Genomic DNA, 14,051 nt, shown 5'->3' with positions numbered 1-14,051 from the left:
ACCAGGCTGGATTTGTCCACGTCCTCTGCTGCTGTGGAGGCGCATTCCTCCTGTACACTGCGTTCGTGTCCCCTGCCTCATCTTTTTCTGTTACCAGGTTACAGGCTGCATTTGTTGCGGTGTGTTTGGAGGCCTTGGTGGCCTCGTGGAGTTTGTATGCAACATTCACCAATTCATCCATTGAAAGGGTGTCCGCATCTGTGATTTGCCCCCTCACCTGCGGAAGGCGCTGCAGGAATATTTCTGGCGACAAGCTGATCTCCTTCCTCCGACTGTCCACGTCGACCCCTGGCAGCATCAGGAGACCTTGGAGTTCGTCTGAGGTGTCCCTGGGTGATGCATCCCCCAGGGGTTGGGTCATCAAGTCGAGGGCACGTTGGGTTCTCTCTGGGACGAGCATGGAGTATGTTTCGATGAGCTTGTCTCGCAGGTCTTTGTACTTGACTCTGCCTAGCTGTGAGTCCAACCATGGGGTGATTTTGTTGAAGACCTCCTCCGGTAGCGTTGTCATGGTTACGTCCACCTTGGTCTCCTCGTCTGTAATTTTTGCCACCTGGAAATGGACATCTGCCCGCAGAAACCAGGATGCAGTGTGTTGTTGCGAGAATGGAGGGAGTTTTATAGCCTGGCTTATTGCTGCCTTTGAAGGCGAGAGAGGGATGCAGAGGATCTGTGTGTCCTTGGAATGACTTTCTACCTCAGTGTCTGACTTTCTTCCTCACACCAAAATGCGAAGTATGCACAGTATTTAGTCCATTAATGGTGTTTGGGGCTCGTCAGTGTCAAAACTATAAGCCATGTGGTTCTGTTAATGACTTCTGAGTATGGTCGACGTGAATCATAAATGGCGGGGCCAAACAGTTTGAGCTTTCAGAGGCCTAGACTTTTGTTGCCGTGTGGTTCCGTTAAAGGCTCTCTGAAGGTAAAGCGGCTGTAGTGAGTCCGTTAATGGCAAAGCCAAAACTGCTGTGTTACCATTACTCCTCGGGTCACCAGTTGTGAGGACAAGAAAGGTCAACTGGGTATTAAATTATTCATTACCTGAGTGCAGGTATACATGGCAGAGTGCGGACGGAAACGTGGTGCCCGACCTCCGATCACCGTGACCTGCACTCTGAGCAATTTGTGTTTGTTGACAGACAAACAAATGGCAATTTTGAGAGACATAATAAGTGTACAATGATGAAATACATATCGGCGAAAAGGCCAGAAAACTCTACACGTGAATATTTACATGAGAGTCTTGACATATTAAGAAATGCAATGCATGACGTGATTGATGCGAAAACGAAGACGTCTGACGTCTTTACAATGGTAAATTATGAACCGTTGGGGTTAAGCAGGGGAATGAGCCTTCTGAATACCATGCAATTTGTAATTTATATCCGTTAGAATTGTCTATTGCACACACTGTGCAAAATAATGAATGTAACAGGGTAGTGGATGTTGGGTCTGAAGGTAGCAAAGAAGTGGATGTAGGAGGTATGGAATCTTCTCCAAATTTGGCTAATAAGTATGTTAGGCCTAGAAAAAAGGCAACAGAGAGATATCATAAGATGCTCAGGGAAAACTGGAGCATTTATAGTTGTCCAGTGTAAATATTAAGTAATATTATTGAGTTAAATAATATACTACGCTTCTTGATTGAGGATGATTTGGTCTACACTTAGGATTAATGAAATGCTGCACTCTTAGATTACGGACAACTAGACCTTAAATTTAGATTATTAAACTGCTACAGTTTTAGGAGTGAGGGTCTTTATTAATCAATTATAGAGTAATGTTAGTATAATTAGTAATGAGTAATTGATTAAGTTAGCTATACCCTTTTGAAGTTACAAGGGTCCTAGCATAGAACTGCACAATAGGTATTGCAGTCTCCTGCCTGGAGTATGTTAGGAATTTATTCCCTACTATTCGACTGAATAAAGGGATTTAATATTTACGTTAAGTAAAATTATAATAATTATGATTAAATAAGTAATTCATTTTTAGGTAAATAAATGGACTAAATGTCTAATTTAGATTAGGATAAGTCTATACATAATTATTAGATAGCAATATAGTAATGGACGATTAAGGACATAGGCATTAGTTAAGCCTTATTGGTAAATAAATAAGTAAACATATTGTTTAAAGATATTGCTTTGTTCAGTAATGTTAAATAAATATGAGCTTCGCTGGTATAGCAATTCTAAACGAATGGTTAACTTATGCAGTTTAAACCAGTTTACGGTGTTTAAGTTTTTGTAGGGTAAATTGGTTATGCGATTCTTAACTGCCGTTTAAGTAATGTCATTATCTGTTATTAGATAAGACAAAGTAATTATTGCTAAATAAAAATCTATTCATAATAAAATGAAATTAATATTTGTATTAATTGAAATATTCTAATAAATAATTCGTAATATTCATAGATAAGAAATAAGTTAAAATTGCATATGAAACACCAGTGACCTTTACGACTGGGCTTAACCTAGAGGAAATGTCAGCTGGATCGGGATACTCGTTGAGAGTGGATGGTGTCTAGTGCTTAATGAAACTCCTCCGCTTCTAGAAAGAATTAATTCAGAAAGGAATCATACAAGTGCAATATATGGTTATTTTAAGCCTAAATTTTAGACATAGATATGTATTGATGGCTTGTCTGGTGAGTTGGTGGGTTGTCGATTAATTCATTCAATGTTAAATATTTTGTAATATTACTTATTTAGGATGTAAGATAAATCATTTAATTTTCTTACACTATTGACTCAAAGGTAACAACATCACTACATGCCATTTCGCTTATCACCTCTGAGTGTCTGAGAGAGATATGTTGTGGTAACATTATAGGAGTCTCTGTTCTTGTTGGCTACCAACAAGAGAAAGTACCAGCACACTGTTGGAAGATGTGCTGCGCTGCTTTGGCCAATTGTGCATCACTTCTCAGTAATTGTATACTGAAACATTTGCTGTGTTTGCCTTGTCACAATGCTGTTCACATAAATTTGTGGCTTTTGTGGGTATCCCTGCAGTATTGCAGGTGTGTTTTTGCTGTGCACAAAGTTGCATATTTTGTGCATGGCCCTTCCACCTCCTAAGGGGGGGCCCAGGAAGGTGCTGACACTTCAGAAGAAGCTGGAAATTGTTGACAGAATCGAGACCAGTTGTTTGATGACTCACATCATGGCCAAGTATGCAGTGGCCCTGTTTACCTTATAGGACTTCAAGAACAACATGGACAAGCTGGAAAAGTATTTGACCAACTGTGGGAAGAAGACGTCTAGGAGTGAGGCCCACAAGATCATGGCCAAGCCCCACTATGACCTTGAACAGTCAGCCTTGATCTGGTTTCATCAGCAGAGGTTGGCCGAGGTGCTTGTGCTGGGCGCTGGGTTGAAGGTTATTGGGGTTATGTACTTTAAGGTATCCAAGGGTTGGCTGTTTTGTTTCAAAATTTGACATGGCATTTCATCAAGAAGACTCATGGTCAAGCCTTGGATGCTTGTGAGGAGGGAATAGAGGAATTTCAGCAATTTTTGAAAAATTTATGAAAAAATCTACAATGCTGATGAAACCAGTCTATTCCATTGGTCCTTGCCCACTAACACCTTGGCTGATGAGAAGGAAAAGAATTTACTGGGTGAAAAGCTTTTAAAGCAGTGTGTGTCTGCTTGTTATGTACAAATGTTTCTAGTAGCTGTGGTTACAAACCTGTCATAGTTGGACATGTGAAGCAACCCCTTGCACTATGAGGATTAATGGATAGTCTTGCACTGATTTCGTATCATTCAATGAAGGCTTGGTTTACTGACATGATTGTCTCTGATTGGTCCCCAGCCCACTTTTGTAAGAGGTTATTTGCCATCAGATAGGACCTTGGGTTTGCTAGACAGTGAGTGAAGGCTTTGCTTTACGTTGATGATGTGCTTGCTCATCCTACCACAACCTAGATGGTTGGTGATAAGGGTTTTAAATTAGGGTCATGTTTTTCCTCCAAGGTGTTATTGTTGCAACAAAATGGCTATACCAGCAGAAATTCCTACAGGTGATGGAGGTGTTCAATGATGATGAAGAGAAGAAGCAAGGCCTGACTACACAGGGAGAACAAACTCTGGAGACTTCAGAATTATTCACTGAAGTCTGCCATCTACAACATTGCAGATGCTTTGAAGTAAATCACTGTGCAGACCTTGGAGCATGCATAGAACTGTATCCTGAAGGGGGAGAAGGCATGACTGACTTCCAAGGCTTTCTGTGTCAATAATTTTCATGCCCAACTCATATAGGGGATGACTGTGTTACCGAGGAGGACGTCCAAGAATGGATGGATGACAATGGCAGTGATCCTGGATTCCAGCTGATATACAACAAGAGATAGCTGCTATAGTTGCTGCTAAGGAGATGGAGGAAAAAGCCCCTGAAGACGATGACAACACACCCAACCCCAACCTACAAGAACATACAGAGGATCTAGGGTGATTTCATTGAGCTGATGGAGAGCCCAACATTGAAAGCAGCTGTTTTGCCAAGGCCTTGGAGTTTGCTAAAGGAGTTGAGAAATGTGGTGGTGGGTGATTACGAAGCAGAATTGTTGTTCCTTTTGTCAGAGTACCTTTGACAGCTTCTCCAGATCCCTGACCCCTATACACCTAAGGCCATTGCCATCCTCTTGTTTGGCAACTAGGTCATTCAGCTCGGAATCACAGGCAAACACTTTGGCAGTCTTTGTTGACATACCAGGTTCTTCCAGCCAGGAATCAGATTTGTCTTTACCACCGCTTGAGGACCCTCTAGGTACCTCGACGCCTCCTCCGACCAGTTCACCACTTTATGACCTCCTAGAGGAACATGAAACAGTGGTGGAGGAGGGGAAGACTTATAAATCCCTCTCACAAGTTTTTAAAGGTCTGGCCCACATAAGCAGACCAGAGAGAGAGGGAGAGAGAGAGTTTTGCTTTTATTTTCTGTGCAGTACTGAAAAGTGTTCTGCATATTATTTCAAATCATATAAGGTATATATACCGCTATGTGTAGTGACAAAAGTGGGAAAAAAGGAAGGGGTCCAATCTAACCATTTTACAGCTGCGCAGTAATGTAGTGTTGGCATTGTGTGTTGTTTATAAGCATAGAGTGTATGTATGCAATACTGTGAAGTGACAATTGGGGGGGAAAAAGCGTGTAAACTTTTGGTTTTACATCCATACTGTACTTTGCAATGTACTATGTTGTTTATAGGCACAGATAGGTATCGAGTTCTGAGTTTTGCTTTTAGAACATTAGTGAAAAGTTACTAATTTTGTTTTATTGTTATAACTGATTTATCATTTTGCCTTATAACAGCACAGAAACTGTGTGTGTGTGTAAATTTTCTTGTGTTTACATCTACGTTTGACTTATCATCAGTGATGGCATATCCTAAGCAAAGATCCACTGTTTAAATATCTTTTAAGTTAACGCTAATAAGATTATCACACGTATCGTTACAGTAAACAGAGGACTATTTAATCACTGTTGATGTTATATTTTATCCCAATCACCAATTTTTCAGACATTCATCTTACTGTTGTTTTATAACTTGCCCCACATTTACAGCCAAATTTTATATTTTTCGTTGGAAGGCCAGTAGTGACGTGTTCAAAATACAATCAGATTCATTTCAGCTGACTCTTTGATGATTACCATACTATATTAGTTCACTATGGGAAAGTACTTTACTGCCGATCTTTTGTTTGATCTCAACCATTATCTCATTTCATTTTATGTCAGTGTTCCCAAACATTTTGCAGTGTTTGTGTATCAGAAGTGCAGCACGTGATTTTTGTTCGTGTTGACATTTTCAAAATCATTCCAAATTTTTTAAAATTCATTCTAAACGTGGTTATTAACTTTCATAGTTTTGCATGGTATATGTTAAAATTTTTTTATAGTAATTCCATCAGTGTTTAGACTTATGTTAATTTTTCAAGAAAGAGGTGAGAGCAGATGTGTGCTGTATGTATGCACTTTACATGCGTTGCCAGGGCTGCTACTCATGAATGCTTCCTGCTGCATGAAGTTCTGTCAATTTTTAAAGAATTTTTTTAAAAATTTTTTGTGCGTATTTTTTGGGTGCTACTGTTTTAGACATGCCAGTTCAGTTCAGGATATGCTGTATGGTGGAGTTATCCTTATTTGACAGGTCATATAGGGCTCACTTTTTCTCCGTCAGTAACACTGGTCTCCCAACTGGGATGTAATCCTGTCCTTCACAGCCTAGAACAGGTGCCTTATTAGCCCTTGGATTAGTAAGGAATCCTGTCCAATCTCAAAGTGATGGGATCTCTCCCTACCTCCTATCTTGTTTTGAATGCAGAGCGAAATCTCAGGACTCATCAGCTCCTAACAGGAAATTCAAAAGTTTTCTCTAACTCTTCCTGCTGAGACTTCAGTTGGTGGTTCTGGACAGAATGCTGCTTACACACATTGAAAACCTTAAGATACTTCATGATGACTCTGGGGTCTTAGTTTGGAGTACTGGCTCCTCTTCTCTGTCTTATTCCATCATAGGAAGAATTGTCCAGGAACATCACTCCTCCTCTGACTTTTTAAGAAACCTAATAAGCTTATGATTCCTCTGAGTAGGACTTCACCCACTATACTTGTTTGAGGATACATGGAGGACAGGGCATAAGAATGGTCTTAGCTTTGTGGATGAACTTTGTGATGCTCCCGGCAATGAGGGCAGGCGTATAGGTTTTAGGCATGCCTTCCCCTCATTCTACCAAAGGGACATTGCCCACAGGTCTCTAGATATTTCTTGGGACCTGCAGTGGTTGCTCACAGGTTCTGTAGGCACCCATCTCCACCTAGACAGATAAGTATTTTGCCTGAGTACTTCAGCTTAGTGTTAAGCCTGTGGGATGAATATAGGGTGACTGGTCTCTCTTTCTTCCCTAATTCCATTCTGGATCTGCATCCAGGCCACAGTAATAGTTGAGACAGGCTAGATACAGGTACCTTCACTTTAAGCACCCAGTCTTAGTTTAGTGTCTAAGGTGCATCTCACTCTGCTTCCCCTTTTAATAAGTTGGAGTGGGCATATGTAGAGCTACTGGCTGGACCAATTTAGAGTTTGACTAGCAGTAGCTGCCTCTTGTCTTGAATTCCCTTATGAGGGATTTCATGTTTTTCAGCGTTTTTCCTTATTTGAGTACCCTCCCATATGCAGAGCACTCTGGCTGAAGGCCCTACTGCTCTGGTCAACCATTTCACCAGATCAGTAAGAGGTTTCATTGGTTATTACATCCCTGCTTGAACAACCAGGATCATAAACATTAACAGCAGCCTTCAACTCCAGTCAGCAGATTGGAACTACCTTCCACCTAATGAATAAGTCTTCTATATAAATGGTGATAGTTTGCATTTTAATGTATTCTGAGTTTTTCAAAGTTATACAAACCAGAACTTTTTATATACTTAAACCCCACCTCAATTGCCTTGCTTTGTCCCTGCAACCAAAGGAAAAGTGGCTAGTGTCAGTAGGTGAGGGGTATTCCCCCACAACCCTTTAACCACGAGCTAACTATCTTGTTTACACAGTCAAGGTCCGATTCCAGCTCGCACTGAAGAGTACTCCTATATAAAAGTCTGGTTTGTATTCCTAAAAAAAATTATTTTAGAAGATGTTATGTTCTATCTGTCACAATTCACGCTGCAGAGGTCATTTCAGCTGTAAATTTTGTTTTGATTTAATGTAAATTGCCTGAAGGAGGGCCTGCTTGCAGTAACCAGTCTCCCTAAGAACAGGATTAATGGAGTACAGTGTTAGTCTGCCTCTGACCAAAATAAGGACAGTCCTGTGCATGATTTTGCCTGGCTGCTTTTGGTCGAGGTTAAGTTAAAGAAAAGTCATTAGTCAGTATTCGACCTTACCACAGTGAAGAACAAGGATGCTCTATTAACCTGGATTAAAGTGCTCTTCACCTTTTCATCTCGACCCGACCGTGTCCATGGCTTCTGCATTCGCCAAATGGCAATAAAAAGACATGGAGGAATATCCATATCCTTTAGTTCAGCAGTACCTGGAGATTAACAGGGACCTCTCTCATCTACGGCCGTGAAAGAGAAAGAGAATGTGTGTAAGCAAACATTTGCCATAGTGACCTTTCATTTCCTTGTTTTCTTGGTTTCCTTCTATGGTAAGCTTCCAAGCAACCAGCAATGTCACGAAGATGTGCAGTAATGCTGCTCTGTTAATATTGCCAAGGAACATGTAAGGAAACTACGTAAACGCATATGACTTATGAACTAACATCCAAGAAAGGAAAACATGTTTTTGGACAACAATATAATCAGTTATTGGCTATGACTGGATAATGAGTACACAGAGATGACTGCATTTATCTTTTATTTGATATAGCAAGTAAAACTAAAAAAAAGCTCTTTAAAACATAGTGCTGTAGACCCTGATGCATATAAAAATTAATGAAACAGCCTCATCCCCCATCTCCAGCATATTGCAACTGTTGTGAACAAGAGAGGATTTTTATTTTGCTTATATTGGAAACTTATAACCACAAAATTACTTCTGGTATCTTTGATGCTAAAATATCAAGTATTTGGTTGCCCTGCCAATCTGCCTCCAAATATATAAGATTTTTTCTAACATTCAAACCATGTAAATATATTCTACCACTGAGAAACTTTAACACGAGTTAAAAAAAGCTAGTGCATGAAAATAAAAGCATTCTAATTTCTTTTGTAACAAATACTGTAAATCAAATGTCACTAATGGTATTTCCTTTACGTTCTAGGAAAAATATAAGTAGCTTCAACTTATTAAAAACGAAACTTGAACAGTTGACTCTCGAGCTAACAGGAATCTTGCCTGGATTTAACAAGACACGAGTTATCCTTAGAAGCTGAAGAGAACGTATTGGTGCCTGGGGGATCAGAACTAGAAGAAGCAGAATTATGGGGAAGTAGGTTACTTGAGATCAGAACTAGAAGAAGCAGAATTATGGGGAAGTAGGTTACTTGAGATCAGTCAGATTTCATCATTTATCTGTCTAGTGGATCGGAGGATAAATAGTGCTTGATTGTTACTATGGTGGGCTAACATTCAAAATGAATCTGTGCGCAATAATAATTCGAATTTCTTCACTAAAGGCGAGAGGTAGGCTTATAGACAGAGGGATCTTTCATGCTAGTTGCCAGTTTACTTATCCATAAAAATGTACTTATACAACATACTTGCATACATACATACTGTATAACCACAATGCCCACTTAGCTTTTCGATTTCTTCATACTCTTGGATACGCTTGTCACTAACTTGACCTCGTTCCGATAATCCAGATGCGGGTTCGAATCCTGTTACAGACATAAGAATTTGCTTCATATTCTTGCAGTGAACATGGGCTTTGTAAATAGCAAGCGTATCCAAAAATGTGAAGAAATCGAGAAGCTAAAGATCATTGTCGTTATTACAATATATATCATTGTATATATATATATATATATATATATATATATATTATTACAATATATATATATATATATATATATATATATATATATATATATATATATATATATATATATATATGCTGTGATAATATGCTGTGATAATCTGGAAAGCAAAGATTGTGCAGTCAGCATAAGACAATTTTGACACAAGCCGATGTGATATTGTAAGCAGACAAACTAAACTAATGCATTCTTGAAAACATCTGTGCTATACCCTCATTTTCTAATAATTCTGATAGAATTACCAAAGCGCTTAAGTTTACTGTCATGAAAGGATATTTACAGAAAGATTTGATAATTTCTTGCAGGCTTGTTACAAATAGCAGTTCAGTGGTTACAGGTATGGCAAGGCCATTGCTTTTTATTAGAAGTAAAATTGCTGCGAGACTGTGATTACGTCATTAGGTAGGAAAGGGTTAGAACAACGTGGTCAATTGTGTGGGACCAGCGTAGAGCCGTTTCACAGGAGTGTTTTGCTAACATCTATTGGCATCTTGACGACAAATTTGATACCAAGACGCAAGTATTCGTTTAATCACACGTCTAAAATAAAAGATAAAGATATTAGCCGTGGATGACAAGTTACCGTGAACAACTGGCCTACGCGTAGGGAAAAAGCAATGAATAGCTGGAAACGCAAATCTATTATCTGTCAGGTATGAATGAAAAACGAAACAAAGGAAAAACTAATTAGTTGAATGAACTTAATGAGAGTGTGTTTGACATCACACTAACTATATTCTCTTTCTCTTTTCATCTGTTCGAGTGCTATTTTTTTTTTTTTTTTAACGAAAATTAAATGCTACCGGAAATGCTGGTGCTGCTACCGACAAGAGAACAGAAAGCGTTTGTACATGAAGTATATGCATAAAGATAGGCGAATTCAGTATCATCATGACCAATTTTATATGTATCCTTCATTGCTGCTTAAAAATTCTGAAGAAATTTATCATTGTAAGCTAATTGCCGTTTGTGATGAATTGTACATACACACCTCTCTCTCTCTCTCTCTCTCTCTCTCTCTCTCTCTCTCTCTCTCTCTCTCTCTCTCTCTCTCTCTCTCTCTCTCTCTCTCTCTGTGTGTGTGTGTGTATAGCATACATGAATGTATGCTAGACCCAAGTTAAATAGAGCTTAGGCATTCGTGTACACTGGTGGTGTGTAAAGGTGAATTAAATCTGCATATTCGTTTAGCATTGCCCATGAAAAACACACTGACAAATTTAAGAAAAAATGTATCTGTATGATATAAGGATGTACTTTAACTTCATACTTACGATCCGACATAGATTTTATAACTGTGGTATAACAACACCGTACGTCCCTCACTGACTCAACAGGAAGAGTATTTGATATGACTCGCAGTGTAATGGTGAATTAAATTTCCTTTTTCCTTTAGTGGCCCTTTTTAATTGAAATAAACCGTTATTGTTTCTCGTCAATAGAATTTGTATATATCAATTTTTTTGCTGTAATAACCAATGATAGATTACATGTAAGTGTAATAAAATTCACAGCCCATAACTGCCAAAAGCCTCTTGGCAGAATTGACAGCTGAAGCATTTTTATATCTGGGGGACATTTAGGCCACACCATTTTCAAAGCATACTGTAGCTGGCAAATGTCTACAGACGGATTTCGTGAACGTGAAAGTCTGCGGCCATCAACCAGTAAATAATGTGTTTGAAATATTTAATAATTCAGTCCTCAAGAATACCTTTCGCTCACTTTAAAATACCTTGGCTATCTTTACCTAAGAAATAAGAGAAAGAAGGACTACCAAAAACGAGCTCCTCACCGCGTGTCGGCAAGAAGGAAAGAATTATGCCTTTCGTTGATGGACACGCAGAGCGACTCTGGTAACCCTGTGTTCAAGTTGAGGGCTGTCTTCGGCCGTGTTCGTGTTGAACATATTTTAACCATAAGCCTCTTTCCTCTTTGGAGGCGAGGTTGCTAGCCCCACATCCTTAAAGGCTCTTTTACACGGGGCAAGTAGAGAGGCAAGTCAAGTGTGCAAATAGCCTGCTCTCATTTTTGAAAGGCAAGTAGTTATGACAAGTGTTGTTTACACATAACAAATGATTCGAGCAAGCAGCCTCTCAGCTTGTGGTGTACGTTTGGCATGTACAATACCTGTCCGGCAACTGAGCTGGAGAGGAAGAAGATCAAGTATGTGTTCACACACGACAAGTAAGTGGCAAGTAGCTTGCCAGCATGGAGGGAAGGGAGGCAAGTTGCCTAAAAATAGAACTGCGGGCTATTAACTTGCCTTGCCTCTGAGCTTGCTGGGCAAGTTGCTAATTACTTAACTTGCCTAATTAAGAAAGGTAAGTATATGTTTACACACGGCAAGTTACTTGCACACTTGACCTGCCTTTCTACTTGTCCCTGTAAAAGAGCCTTTATTCTTGGCACCAGTGGACGCTGGCACACCCATTGCAGCAAGGTAGGCTGGTGGGCGGGCGGTATGCCAGGAGCGATCAATGGCCCTAGCAAACAGGATCAGAAGGCTGCACCTCTCAGCCGTAATGACCACTGGTGGACTGCACCTCATATATATATATAAGTAGTGTGTGTATGTGTGTGTGTGTTTGTGTGTGTGTTTTTTGGGGAGAGTTTTTCTCTTTCACAGTTTTTGTTGTAGGCGATCGCCTTTTTGGCACTGACTTCTTTGATACTGACTTTTTCATATTTTCTCATTTCTACTTTCAGCCTTTCTTCAAAATTCTGGATAAAGACACAGTAGGGGTGTGGTTTCCATTTATTTCACTTGCTAAGGTCTGTTTCGCCTGTGTCGCAGGCTTTGTTAAGTAAGAACTAAGGTACAATAACATCCACCATAAGAGCTATTAATGGAATGGTGGATGTTATTGTACCTTAGTTCTTGCTTGACGAATCCTGCGACACAGGCGAAACGGACCGTAGCAGGTGAAATAAATGGAAACCACACCCCGACAATCTTTGTCCAGAATTTTGAAGAAAGACTGAAAGTAAAAGTGAGAAAATATGAGAAAGTCGGTATCAAAGAAGTCAGTGCCACGAATGCGATCATACTACACAACATATATATATATATATATATATATATATATATATATATATATATATATATATATATATATATATATATATATATATATACATATATAGATATGTATATATATATAATATATATATACACATATACTTAACTTTATATATATATATATATATATATATATATATATATATATATATATATATATATATATATACACACACAGTATATAGATATAGATAGTATGTATGTACTGTATGTATATATCATATTACTCTTATTAGGCTTCAGTATGAGAGTATGTTTTAGATTCCAGGATCCTTGATTCACAAAGTACAAGCTTTCAAAGACAGTCTTCTTCGTCAAGTACCGATGTACTAAGGAGATATCAACTACACTTGGGTATATATGTTCGTGCCCCACCCAACATCTGCTGTTTTTTTTATGAGGCGGGGCACATACATAAACATCCGAGGGTAGCTGATATCTCCTTAGTACATCAGTACCTGACGAAGAAGACTGTACATCTTCGAAACCTTGTACAGTGTGAATTAAAGAACCTCGAAACTAAACCATTCCGTCCTATTAAAGGATAATACGAGTAATATATATATATATATAATATACAGTATATATATATATAATGTGTGTGTATGTGTGTGTGTGTATATGTATGTGTGTGTGTGTCTGTCTGTGTGTACTTGTGTGTGCAATTGTGGGTTGTCTGTTAGTGTATGGTTATCATGGATAATGACAGACGGCAGTGTTTACTGAAAATCGGTCATAATGTCAGTTGAAAAATATGAATATCTCCTTGAGCATTAGCAATAATTTTCCAGAGAATATGAATGAATTAAATTATTTATCACTTTAGGAGTACAGTAATTCCTAATGATTTCATTACTAGTAATGTGAAGTACCAGTAGATTAAATTCATTTTGTATGAAACGGGGCTACCAGGATACAAAGAAAAAACCAGAAATGAGGCAAAATATTAAATGGTGGCTTTGTGGGTCAAATATTAAATGGTGGCTTTGGGGGTCACAATGTGAACTTCATGATTTCCATTTTTTTCTGGAATTGCCACTAGTCGACACTGTTACTCTAAAGCCACTTTTTTTTTTTTTTTTTTTGCCAGTCGATCTGTGTAATGAAATGAGCAATAACCGCAACAGCAGAAATTATGGCACGAAATAGAAAAGTTTATTCACTGATTGCGATTAAAGACCAGTTGCAGCATCTTGTCTTTATCCATGAAATGTGTCATCCTCGATCATTAATTCACATTAGATCTTTAAAGGCTGCGTTCACATGGAACAGATGAAACAAGAAGGCTCGCTCAGCAACAAATGTTTGCTATTTTTTCAAAAATGTCTTATCAACATAATTGTTGGAAACGGTAATGTCTAAATTGCTAATTCGAGGCAGCATAAGGCATTTTATGCACGTCATGATTAAAGCATAATGTAAATTCCTCCGCTCAAACAACGAATTATAACCAAAATAGATGTTCCTCGGTATT

The 14,051-nt window shown here is 38.7% G+C and overlaps 1 protein-coding gene across 1 annotated transcript in view; it reads left to right on the top strand.

Annotated features, from left to right (window-relative positions):
* IleRS (Isoleucyl-tRNA synthetase) overlaps positions 1-14,051 on the top strand; it is a 173,882-nt gene that overhangs the window by 28,173 nt on the left and 131,658 nt on the right. The window lies entirely within an intron of this gene.

The sequence above is a fragment of the Macrobrachium rosenbergii genome, chromosome 7 (assembly GCF_040412425.1).
Source record: "Macrobrachium rosenbergii isolate ZJJX-2024 chromosome 7, ASM4041242v1, whole genome shotgun sequence".
Lineage (NCBI taxonomy): Eukaryota > Metazoa > Arthropoda > Malacostraca > Decapoda > Palaemonidae > Macrobrachium > Macrobrachium rosenbergii.
The sequence above is the reverse complement of the archived record's forward strand: the minus strand, read 5'-3'. Positions and strand labels throughout refer to the sequence as shown.